Consider the following 12,949-nt stretch of genomic DNA (forward strand, 5'->3'; position numbering starts at 1 on the left):
CTGCGGGTTCGACTGCCACGTACTCCAAGTGGCAGGGATATGGTGTCTTTGCTTGTCCTTCCTTTGTGGTTCTTCTCTCTTCCACTCTCCTCCCAGGTTTAAAAGACAAGAGGTTCAGGTGCATTACCTGCGGAGGGAGAGTTTCTGAGGGTACCCAGTGCTGTGTTCTGCCTGAGACAGACTCCAGACCCCCCCCCCCCCCCCACTGGTGATCCTGACCAGGGTAAGGGGTTGAAATATCAATGGAATTCTGGTTTGGTGTCTACTGACCTCTGGACCATAACAGCAACTCATCTGCCCAGAAGCAACAAGCATCATCCTGTAATTTAAAATTGTATTTAATAAACAATAGAGACCACAAGGCAATGATGGAGGGGGTGGGGGGGGGGAGGTCTGAGGCGTATTGGTGAGCGGGACGACGGGGTGCTCAGGTGGGTCACACACTCATCCTGGTGCCACTATCTGATGAGGGCCCTCCTCTTCAGAGCTGTGGTTCCCTCTCAGACCTCAGCAAGAGCCCACGATGGCTATGTACCACACAAACATGGCCATCTCCACTAAACAGAAGGGTCGAGTGGTGACTCTGAGGCTAGAGATCTGTGCCAGCAATCAGAAGGTTGCTGGTTTGAATCCCATGAATGCCCAGAGCGATTCTACTCTGTTGGGCCCTTGAGCAAAGGCCCTTAACCTGCAATTGCTTTGTCTCAGGTATGATGTTAACCTACATCCAGCCCTATAAGGAGATCCTCCAACTTACAGGGAAAATGTGGGGGTTGGTGGCAGGATTGGCACTCCAGCCACTGGAAAAAAGCTCCATTCAGACTGGTGTGGTGCTGAGGCATCGCCCACTGCATGGCTGCACTCAGGTTCTCATCCCTGAGCTGGTTTGTGCAGTAATCAGTGCATGCTCCTTACCTCTAGCAGGTCTGTTGTGTGGCGGGCGCGGTAATCGGTGCATGCTCCTTACCTCTAGCTGGTTTGTTGTGTGGCGGGTGCGGTAATCAGTGCATGCTCCTTACCTCTAGTTTGAAATGTTCTCCCGCTAATTTCCACCTATGGCCACAAGTTCTTGTATTTGAACTAATGCTGAAGTAACTATTTGGTTGAACAGCATCCAAACCTGTTAGAATCTTATAGACCTGGATCATGTCCCCCCTCAGTCTCCTTTGCTTGAGGCTGAACAGATTTAGCTCAACTAACCTTTCCTCGTATGACATTCCTCTAAGACCAGGAATCATTCTTGTGGCCCTACGCTGCACCTTTTCTAAGGCCGCAATATTTTGCAAGTACCTTATTTAGAGATGGATATACAGCATATACCCATCTCTAAAATAATGGATTTCCCCGCCATCATATCTTAGGTTTCAGGCTGTTCTAAGTTGTCGGAGCTGGCCGATGTCCTGCTCCATTGGCACCAACATCTTCTCCCCCACCATGCCAGCTGTTTGTGGAATTCTGCCAAGAGAGCCTGGCACCTCTGCCTCCGGTCCTAATTGTGTTCAAGATTCTTTCGGTGCAGTTCAGTCAGAAATCCAGCCCCTAGTCCACTATACTGTATCTAATAGCATTCACAGTTGCCATGAGCCATCATCTTATTCAGCCACTGGGCAAAGGTCCCATAGGTGTTCTGGGCAATGAGAACTTCACTGCCTGAGCTGTGGATGCCCAGTCAAAGAGTCACAGTCAGAATTGTTCAAGAACTAATTTTTACGAATGCTTTGATATAACTGCGTTTGTCATATTACCGTGACCACCGAGAACACAGAAAGATATTCATCCTTCAGAACATTGTGGATCATGTTTTTGAAGGTGAAACTGGAAGAAAAATGTAACGCAATATATATGAAAAAAAGGTATTAAGAAGCGGCGTGCAAACACACACGCCACCATCACTAAGCGGTTTCTTTTCCGCTTGGTTTCAGTTGCCCGAACGTGACAGAAATTGACACACATAATGCTGGATCCTCAGATAAGAAAGCAAATCTGACACCAACTACTGCAGTCGGTCTGTGGATTTTGGTGCCTTTTCAGTTATAATATGAGAAAGCTGCACTTTGTGGGCCCACAAAAAGTGGAATTTCATTTCAACTCCATCCGTTCTGTTCCCAGCAGAGACTAATTAACATGGTCAGCAGCCTGGGGCTATTTGAGTTCACACCCTCTGCCAAACTGGGGGTGGGGATGTTGGCAACAGTAGACGTTGCTGGTGTGGGAGTTTGCAGACACTGTTATTGAGTTGCACACTAGCAAGTAATACTGAAAATTTAAAGCATGCCTGTTTCCTGGTGCTGAGCCTCTTTAGTGCCAGAGCCTTCGGAACAGACTGGACATGAAAGGCACTTTCCCCTGACTTGACACAAGAACATAAAACAGTCAATGACTGACTGCAGATGGTACCAACTAGGCATTCCAGATGCTAGAGTAGTCAATGAAATTGGTAATGGAAATGAGAGACTAGGAGCTCCAGAACCTAAGCATGAGGGACTGGACACCAGCCAGAGATGGGCAGAAATACACCAAGATGTCACAGAATGGAGCGGGCAGGAAGAGTGTGACGATCCACTGGCGGCTCCAAGATGGAAAGGGAGAAACTGAACACAAACTGGGGAAACCACAAAACCACCAGAACCACGAGGTGTCAGAAATCAAAAGGGGAATACTTTACAAACAGAACCATAACCAGACCTACAAAGGGAAATGGGTAATACAGCGACCATAACTGGGGAACCAGGCAGTGTGATACAAAACAAAGTACATTACTAACTACAGATCATAGCAGACACAGGCATTAACAAACAGGGAGTGATAAGATGAGATGGCCAGCGACACCTGCTGGCTAAATAGGGAAGGGACACCAACTCTGACAATACTAAGGTCTACTCTAAACTGTATTATAAATGACAAAAACAGGAAAATACAACCTGTGATGGGAAAATCACAGGTTGGGGATTGCTGCGAGAGAGTGGTGTTGAGCTGCAGCGATTGTTTTGGGATTGTTTTTTGGAGTGTTTTGAACGTATTTTGAGTGTATATTTTGAGTGTTTGTGTGCTTTATTCATTGTAAAATCCATTTATTTGTCATTTATATATTTTTTTTTTGCATTTTATCCTTTGTAGTGTGTATAAATTTTATGTATGCCTGTACGGTGACCTTGAGTGTCAGAAAGGCGCCTTTTAAATAAAATGTATTATTATTATTATTTACCTGTTTACGTGGGTGGCTGTTTTATTTCTATTTATTGTTCTTATTTCGGTCGGCGTGAGTGCTTGTCTGTCCTGTCTGTTAATTAACAGCGCGATTATTACCGACAGGATTAACCCTAACCCTAACTCCGTAACAAACACCCGTGGGGCGATTATAACTAATAATATCTAACGTCAGTATCGCTATCCGGCGCCGGAAAAGGACAGTTGCTCCTGAGCTTTGCTCGGTCGCCAGTCGGGGCCGGGAGGACATTTTCCACTTCTTTTCCCGCTCCGGCAGTAGCCAACTGCTGTGAGGGGGTTTTTGTGGTTTTTCGACCTCCCAAGAGCAACTTCGATTTCGCTTTGTTTTTAGTTCATACTTGGTTCAGGCAGAAGTTCTTCTGGTAAGTAGTAGTAAATTTTATCAGGTTTAAAATTTTAAATAAAAATAATAATTAAGTTCCGTTTTAACACAAGTAATAACTTGTTATTTTAGTGTACTCGGCACTTTACTGCATTTATCGTTACGCAAATTAATCTTTATAGTTAAATTAGGGTGACCAGACAATCCATGTCAGGGAGGACACTTTGAGCTACTTCGGATTTTACAAACTACTTTCTAATTGAAAGGCTCCTGTGCTCGGCTAAATAGTTTAACTCTTCTTGTGCTTTGACTGGTTTGTTTCCTTGACTGAAAGACTCATCCAGCTGTTTCACATTAGCATTAGTGACACATGCATGATTATAGGAGACTGACCAATCAGCACACAGCAAGAGCTGAGTGCTCAAGTGAAATCCAGGTCCGCTTAATTGAAATGGTAATTTACAATTCCTGTCCTAGCTCAGAGTGTCCTCCCTGACATGGATTATCTGGTCACCCTAAGTTAAATACACTATATAAATTTACTGGGCTGGGAGTACGGGGTCATAGTGAGTTAGTTAATTATGGGGCCGGCTCAGTGTTGCGTTTGCAAGATGTTTGCCCTTCTGGACGTTAGTGTCCAGTCGGACTTCATCTGCGAGCGATGTAAGCTAGTGGACTCACTCATGGTCAAGGTTCGCGACCTTGAGGAGCAACTGGCTCTCATCCAATGCAACAGTGAGTTAGAGGAGCTAGTTAATACGCCGTTTAGGGAGATGGTGTGTATGCCACTAGCGGGGAGGAGGGAGAATGAAGAGCAGAGAGGTCGAGAGAGCTGGGTGACCGTAGGTCGTAGACGCAGGAAAAGGCGTACAAACGTTACAGAGGCGGCATCACCTGAGGTGTCTGTGTCTAACAGGTTTCAGGTGCTTCCAGCTTTAGAGCCGGAAGGGACTGGGGAGGCAGGTGGGCCCTTGGGCACTGAGGAGCCCCCTCCCCCCAGGGAGAGGGAAGTTGTGGTAGTGGGGGGATTCAATTATTAGGGGAGTAGACAGTTATGTGTGCATGCGTGATAGAGGGTCCTGTACGGTGTCTTGCCTGCCTGGTGCCCAGGTAGGAGACCTTCCAGATCGTGTGGACAAGCTTTTGGCCCCAGCTGGGGTGGATCCAGTTGTCGTGGTGCATGTTGGGACCAACAACATAGGCAAGGGTAGGAGGACTGTTCTGCAGGATAAATTTATAGAAGTCGCCAATAAGCTTAGAAGCAGAACGTAGATGGTGGTATTCTCTGAAATACTCCCCGTGCCACGCACAAGTCAGGCTAAGTTAGCTGAGATAAGGAGATTAAATGCGTGGCTAAAAGGATGGTGTAGGAAAGAGGGGTTTTGGTTTATGGGGCACTGGAGGACCTTCTGGAACAGGTGGGACCTGTTCAAGCCGGATGGGTTGCATCTGAACCGGAGGGGAACCAGTGTACTGGGAAGGCGTATTTGTAGAGTAGTTGAGGAATGTTTAAACTAGGGACTGGGGGGGCAGGGAGGTTAGTTAAGTATGTAACTGGGGGGAAACGGAAAGCCCCAAAAAATCATATTATAAGTGGGCACCGTAATAGGCCTACCCTTTGTTGTCTGTATTTAAACGGCAGGAGTATTAGGAATAAAATTCATGATTTAGAGGCTTTTATCTCATTGGACTCTTATGATATTATAGGAATAACTGAAACGTGGTTTAGAGAAAAGGATGGACAAGAATATAATATGGATGGTTACACGTTGTTCCGTAAAGACCGTATAGGTAAGAAGGGAGGTGGTGTTGCAGTGTATGTGAAGGAAAACTTGCAGGCAAGGGAGCTTACTGATATAAGTAAAACTACGGAAGCTATATGGGTAAAATTAGATGCTAAAAACTCAAATAGCCTAATTGTCGGTGTTTGTTACAGAGCACCTAATGTAGCTGCTGAGGAAAGCAGATTGTTATACAGTGATATTAGGATTATGAGCAATAAAAATGATGTGGTAGTTATGGGTGATTTTAATCTAACAGGGATGCAGTGGGACATTGTCACTGGCTCTTCTGAAAATGAACTGGAGATGGTGGAATTAGTACATGATTGTTTTTTTTACTCAGTTTGTTAACACCCCTACCAAGATTCTTGATCTTGTTTTCTCTAATAACCAGGACAGGATTGGTAAATTAGACATTTTAGAACCACTTGACAGTAGCGATCATAACATGGTTAAATTTGAGGTTAAGTTTAGTGCCCAAAGAGCAAAGTCCAAATCAAAAATATATAATGTTAGGAAGGCTAACTTCAATTGTATGAGATTAAAACTAGAAACTGTGAACTGGATGGAGTTAAATAACAAAACTGTTGAAGAGGCATGGGAATTTTTTAAAAGCACATTATTGCAAGTGCAAGAGGACTTCATACCTGTTTCCAGCAAGAATAAATCTAGGAAATTGCAACCTAGGTGGTTTACTAGGGAAATAAAGTATAAAGTAAGGAGGAAAAGGGCTTTGTTCCAGAAATGGAAAATAACTGATGATGACAGAATAAAGCAAGTGCATCTAAATCTACAGGCTGAATTAAAAAATGACATTAGACGAACTAAAAGGAATGTCGAAAGGAAGATCGCATTGGAGGCTAAGGATGACGTTAAAAGTTTCTTCCAGTATTTTAACTCTAAAAGAGCTCTAAAAGCTGAAATTACTAATCTGCAGGATAGTAAGGGTCTTATAATTGAAAACGACATTGACATAGTAAATGAGTTCAATGATAGTTTTGCACGGGTATTCACTGTCGAGGACACTAGTAACTTCCATCCATCCATCCATTGTCCAACCCGCTTATCCTACTGGGGGGTCCGGAGCCTATCTCGGAAGCAACGGGCACGAGGCAGGGAACAACCCTGGATGGGGGGCCAGCCCATCGCAGGGCACACTCACACACCAGCCACCCACACATGCACACCTAAGGGCAATTTAGCAACGCCAATCAGCCTCAGCATGTCTTTGGACTGTGGGGGGAAACCGGAGTACCCGGAGGAAACCCCACGACGACACGGGGAGAACATGCAAACTCCACGCACATGTGACCCAGGCGGAGACTCGAACCCAGGTCCCAGAGGTTATTACAGAACCCAGGTCTTATTACTAATCCAGCATCATCTATAACTAATATATATATATATAACTGAAGCTGATGTTTTGCAAAGCCTAGCTAAGCTCAAAATAAATAAATCACAGGGCCCTGATGGCATCTTACCTATAGTGTTAAAAGAGATGAGGGATATTATTTGCCAATCCTTAACATTACTGTTTCAAAAATCCTTATCTGAAGGTGTGGTACCTTCTGATTGGAAGCATGCCAACATAGCGCCTATTTTCAAAAAAGGGGATAGAAGTAATTTGTCAAACTATAGGCCAATCAGTCTAACTTGTATAACTGGAAAAGTTATAGAGGCTATAATCAAAGAGAAAATGGTAGATTACCTGCACTCAAATAACATTTTGAGGGATAGCCAATATGGATTTAGGAGAGGTAGATCCTGTTTAACAAATCCAGTTTTTTGAGGAAGCTACTCAGGAAGTTGATGATAAGAAGGCCTATGATGTCATCTACTTAGAATTCCAAAAGGCTTTTGATGTTGTCCCCCACAAGAGGCTCTTCCTTAAACTCAAAGCGACATGTATTTTAGGAACTGTAGCGACCTGGATTGATAACTGGTTAACAGATAGGAAGCAGCGAGTAGTTATAAGAGGCACAATGTCACAGTGGGCCTGCGTTCATAGTGGGGTACCGCAGGGTTCAACTTTAGGACCACTATTGTTCCTAATTTACATAAATGATATAGACACCAATATATACAGTAAACTGGTGAAATTTGCAGATGACACCAAGCTGGGTAGTGTAGCAGATACTGAACTAGCGGCTCAGCAGCTACAGCGGGATCTTGATTTAATTAGTGACTGGGCCGATACCTGGCAAATTAAATTTAACATAGACAAATGTAAGGTACTCCATGTAGGGAGCAGAAATATAAAGTACAGGTATTTTATGGGACCTACTGAAATAAAGGTAGCTGAGTATGAGAAAGACCTTGGTGTGTATGTTGATGCTTCCATGTCTCATTCTCGCCAGTGCGGGGAAGCAATAAAAAAGGCCAATAGGATGTTGAGGTATATCTCCAGGTGTGTGGAGTTTAAGTCAAGGGAGGTAATGCTAAGATTATACAATTCCTTGGTGAGACCTCACCTAGAATATTGTGTGCAGGTTTGGTCACCATATCTTAAAAAGGACATTGCGGCCTTAGAAAAGGTGCAGCGTAGGGCCACAAGAATGATTCCTGGTCTTAGAGGAATGTCATACGAGGAAAGGTTAGTTGAGCTAAATCTGTTCAGCCTCAAGCAAAGGAGACTGAGGGGGGACATGATCCAGGTCTATAAGATTCTAACAGGTTTGGATGCTGTTCAACCAAATAGTTACTTCAGCTTTAGTTCAAATACAAGAACTCGTGGCCATAGGTGGAAATTAGCGGGAGAACATTTCAAACTGGATTTAAGGAAGCACTTCTTTACACAGCGTGTAGTCAGAGTTTGGAATAGTCTTCCTGATAACGTAGTGCAAGCTGAATCCTTGGGTTCCTTTAAATCAGAGCTAGATAAGATTTTAACAACTCTGAGCTATTAGTGAAGTTCTCCCCAAGTGAGCTCGATGGGCCGAATTGCCTCCTCTCGTTTGTATAGTTCTTATGTTCTTAAAATATTGCTAAGTGTTCTTTCTAAAAAAAAAAAAGAAAGAAATTATCAAAAAGAAATAAATCCAAAATTAAGATTTTCAAAAGTGAACGGACACCCTTTTCATAGAATCACCCAAGTTATAATAACAAACTCAGAAATATTCATTGAATTTCATTGACAAAACTGCGTCCCTTTTGCACCACAGATACTGTTAACTATTTAGGGCCTATTTAGGGTTCATTTCAAATCGATAGTTCTTTCCTGTGTAATTTGAAAACAGAGCAAACTTCAGCCAGGTCCTTCAGCTCTTTCAGTGGGGTGACCAGCTTCTTCCTCTGATGGAAACCCTCTTTTTTACCCGAGTGGAGTAAGGGGACAAGTATGAACGATTTTGCGAGTCAGAGATGATAACACCCTCTACCTTTGCTTTGATCTTCTCTTGTGAGGTGTTTACCTGTGAATTCACACGTAGATACGGGAATCTGTCCCAGATCTGCTGAAAGATTTCTTTTATCTCTACAAACCAAGAGACCCAAACAATACTGGGCAACATTTCTTCTGCATGGATTTTGCAGATGCTCTGAGGCGACACTATTTCTATGTATGATTAATTCATTTCAGTAAACATCACTATTATGTAACATTATCATGTGATAGGATTCTAAAAATCAGAAATGTAGTTCATATAGGCCTATCAATACATGAAGAAGAATTAATAACAGTTAATAACAAATGCATTACTGCAGAAAGTGAAAACAACCTAATGTTTATGGAAAGACAAAAGTACAAATTTTTCAGATGTTCCGCCAAAGGGAGACGATTATTGATAATCAGAACCCCAAAATGGCTATTAAAAAAGCTTAAATTGACTCTGTTTTCTATTACTAACATAGTGAAATTTGTTAACAGGATGGAAACCGTTCAATGGACCAATCAAAGGAGCCCGGCAGTATGAAGGAGGTAGGAAAAAATCAGGAGCTAAACGATGATACCTTGATGCGGTGTTTCTTAGTCCAGTCCTAGCAGACCCCAGACAGTCCACGTTTTTGCTCCCTCCCAGTTAGCTGGAAGGGACCTGGACTATCTTTGGGTCCCCAAGCTAAAGTAGCCATGTCCGACAGTCTGTTCATAATTTTTCTGCAATTTTTCCACTTATCTACTCTACAAATAGTCTGAGCAGAAAAGAAAGGTTTGAAAAAGCTTATGCACGCAACATACCTAAACTAGTCAAGAACGGCCTGATCCTTATCTTACCACTGAAGAGTGTCCAGCCAATGAAATGTGAAGGACGATATCAAACGTTTTAAGCAGGAATTCTGCAATAGATGTTGCAACATTCTTTGAAGTTGATTTAAAAATTAAAATTCTTTTAATATTTAATAATAATATTAACACTCCCTAACACCAGCTCCCCAGCTCACTGACTAACACATACCTTTGTTTTATCATTTTCTTTTCTTTCATAATTAAATTTTATTGAAAGATTTTTTGGGGGTGGTACAGTGACTCAGGGGTTAGCACTGTTGCCTCATACCTCTAGGCCCCGGGTTCGAGTCTCTGCCATCACCCCATGTGTGTGGAGTTTGCACGTTCTCCCCGTGTCATCGTGGGGTTTCCTCCGCACGGTTACTGGAGTGGGGTGCCTGTGCTGAGTTGGCACCCCACCCTGGGATGTTCCCTGCCTTGTGCCTCTAGGATTGGCTCTGGACCCCCTGCAACCAGGGTTGTCATTAGGCCTATTTTAGGGGGGGGTTTAGCTGTGAGGGGGACCTCACAACAGCACAGGTAGAACATGTAAACTCCACATACATAGGAGCCGTGATAGACACTTGAGCCCTGATCCCACAAGTGTGACGCAGCTGTGCTAACCACAGGATTGGGGTTTAAAATTAAACCCAAGTTACTGAACTTCAAGAACATTTTTTAGAAAGTGTTATAGCCACATATAAGTGGTATGCATTGCACTGGCAATAAATACCAGATTAAAGATGAGCTTTATTCCATTAAATAAGTAATTAACATATCATTGTGTAAATGGTCGAGTGCATTACAGTAAAGTCCGGTATGCTAAACCAAGAAATTTTTTTCTCTTCTGTGTCGTTTATTCCAGTGGCTGGACATCCAGAGGGAGGGAGGAAACTCTTGGTGGGATACCAGTCCGTCACAGAGCATAAACACTGGGGCGAGACACACAACAGCATGCGGAGGTGGAAAGTTCAGGTCCAGAAAGTACAAATCCAAGGTTTGGTTCCAGTTAACCAGGTAAACATAAAGAGTCACAGTCAGTACTCGAGTTGAGGGGGGATGAGGAGGGATGTCATCCCCCCTGAAATAAAGTCAAAATCATCCCTCTTCTAAAACGAACATCCCCCGTTCCATCCCTTGTGCTATTTTATCAATTAATGCATTGGTGATGGCGAATTCGTGAACGAATCGTTCTTTTTAACTCGGTTTTTTTTAGTGAACGGGTTGAACCGATTCGTAAGTCTGAACGAATCGGTTTTTAAAATTATTTTAAAACGTTTTTAAAACTGATCGTTGGCTATTAAACCTCCAAAAGCATCCCCCGCGATTTCGGATTTATTTTTCATGTTCCGTCTGCGCTTGTCTTATCACTTTTACGTTCATTCTTTTGTTTGTCACTTACATTCATCACTTTTGCATTCGTAGGCTTCCTTCTGGTGCCGAAAACACCCGAACGGCCGAGTACCTGGCCGTCGTACGTCAGACACGGTTGCTGTATAAAGTGAAGGAAGATATGGTCTCTAACTCGGTGACTCCAAAGAAGAAGAAAAAAAGCAAGAGCCCGGAAAATTGACAACAAAAAACATGATTATGAAAGTCTTTCGAAACTTCTATGAGGTTTTATGTAAGTCACTTTTATCCAAAAAAGTTTGTGCTATATATTTGTGTAATTTGTAAGATTCATTTTCAGATTTTGTAAATTGTTTCAATGGTTGCATTCTTTTGTTTTTGCATTTGAATTAAAATGGACTTGACCTGACTTGAGAGGATTCAGATGTTCATTTACAATGTTTTCTGAGGTTTTGTTTTGAATTTTAATAGATGAATTACCAAAAGATTTCAAAGTACCATGAGTATGAAGCTGCACTTGAACCAAGTGGGAAAATGTGTCCTCTGCATTTGACCCTAACTATGGAGCATGTGACAGCTATGCCAGGCGGGGGACTGACTCCAATTCTGAGGTGCCTTGGTCAGGATCAATGACAGGAGTATCTGACACGTAACATCCACACCATGCATGTTGTTTTAGGATAGTAGAATATATTAATTATGTTTTTGCTTAAATAACAATAAAAAGGGTACACAGTTGGTCTCCCACCATGTGCACTGTCATCAGCACAAAATGTCTGATAAACGATAAAATTCACCATCCCCCCTGATTTGTTTTTACAACTCAACTATTGGTCACAGTCATAATACTCAGCTGGTTGGTTGAAACACAATCTTGGGCTGGATTTGTACTTTCTGGACCGGAACTTTCCACCTCTGAATTGGTATGGATATCTTACCTCACATCTCAGGGGCCAGTGATTATGTTCTTACCCCCCCACTCTATGCGCGAGGATTTTGCATGTTACTTCCGGACCCCCGCAACGCAGCATAGAACAATCAGGAATAGAAAATAGTTGGATGTATGGATGCTATCTGGTGGGCTAAGTTAATTTCCTCAGGATGTGCAGAACAATCATTATGTAAACATAAAGACCACCCTTAATTCACAGCCACTGCCCATGACCTGAATTTTTAGAGGAAATATACACGTCACCTGTAATCAATGATTTCCTCTAGTGTGATTCAGGAAACCGCGCAACTTCCGTTTTACTCTTAGAAATAGACGTTCATTTTGCTCAGATTACGCAGAGAGCCTCATACACCTACACAGCATTATGGGATATTTCCTAGGGTGGCATCTTCTGAGGGGGCGTGGTGAAGCTTGCCTAGGGCCAAGGTTTGAGTTGTACAGTGTCTTTCGGGGAAGCCCTCTTCTCCGGGGTGCACCACGACTTCCTAACATACATGCACGCGCATACATATAAGAATCACCCAATAAGAATTGTTTTAATTAGTGGAGGCAGATGATCGGAAAATGGAACATAATGAGCAAATAAACACAGAACATTGACGTATGCTATTCATACAATATTTTTTTTTACATCTCGGTAACCTTAATGTATGGAAAATAAAATATAACCTATAACACAAAAGTAGATAATTAAACGTTTCAGGAGAGCCGAGCTCCCCTGTAACGCGAACCATGCCTAGGACATTCCTATACTGCCTATGCAGACATACCTAATCTACAACACGTACAACATGCACAGCCATAAAGACGGCTTGTTCTACTCTGTTTTCACTGGGAAGCGAGGTTTGGCCAGCCTCGCAGTCAATGTTATCCCCCCCCCCCCACCACCACCACGCTAGCAATGGCCTTCAGTCCAGGCTTGAAGGGGGTCTTTTTGGGACACACAGTGGAGCATTGTGTCGATCGGCTCTGTCCTTCGTGCTTGGGGATCCCATCCAGCTGGATTGGCCTGCCTATGGCATGTCTCCCAAGACTCTGCCTGCTGCGGTTCCTGGGTACAAGTTTAGTCACCATATACGAACACCCGGACATTGTGAGTTAAGCATAAACCGTGG

At 43.1% G+C, this 12,949-nt stretch overlaps 1 long non-coding RNA gene across 1 annotated transcript; it reads left to right on the forward strand.

The window, feature by feature from the left end:
* The first annotated feature begins 3,398 nt into the window (after positions 1 to 3,398).
* LOC140589032 (uncharacterized) lies at positions 3,399 to 11,291 on the forward strand. Its single transcript, XR_011990220.1, has 4 exons — positions 3,399 to 3,590; positions 9,197 to 9,247; positions 10,398 to 10,549; positions 10,958 to 11,291. It is a non-coding gene; the product is annotated as an uncharacterized lncRNA (long non-coding RNA).
* Positions 11,292 to 12,949: the final 1,658 nt, after the last annotated feature.

This window comes from Paramormyrops kingsleyae, chromosome 4, assembly GCF_048594095.1.
Source record: "Paramormyrops kingsleyae isolate MSU_618 chromosome 4, PKINGS_0.4, whole genome shotgun sequence".
NCBI lineage: Eukaryota > Metazoa > Chordata > Actinopteri > Osteoglossiformes > Mormyridae > Paramormyrops > Paramormyrops kingsleyae.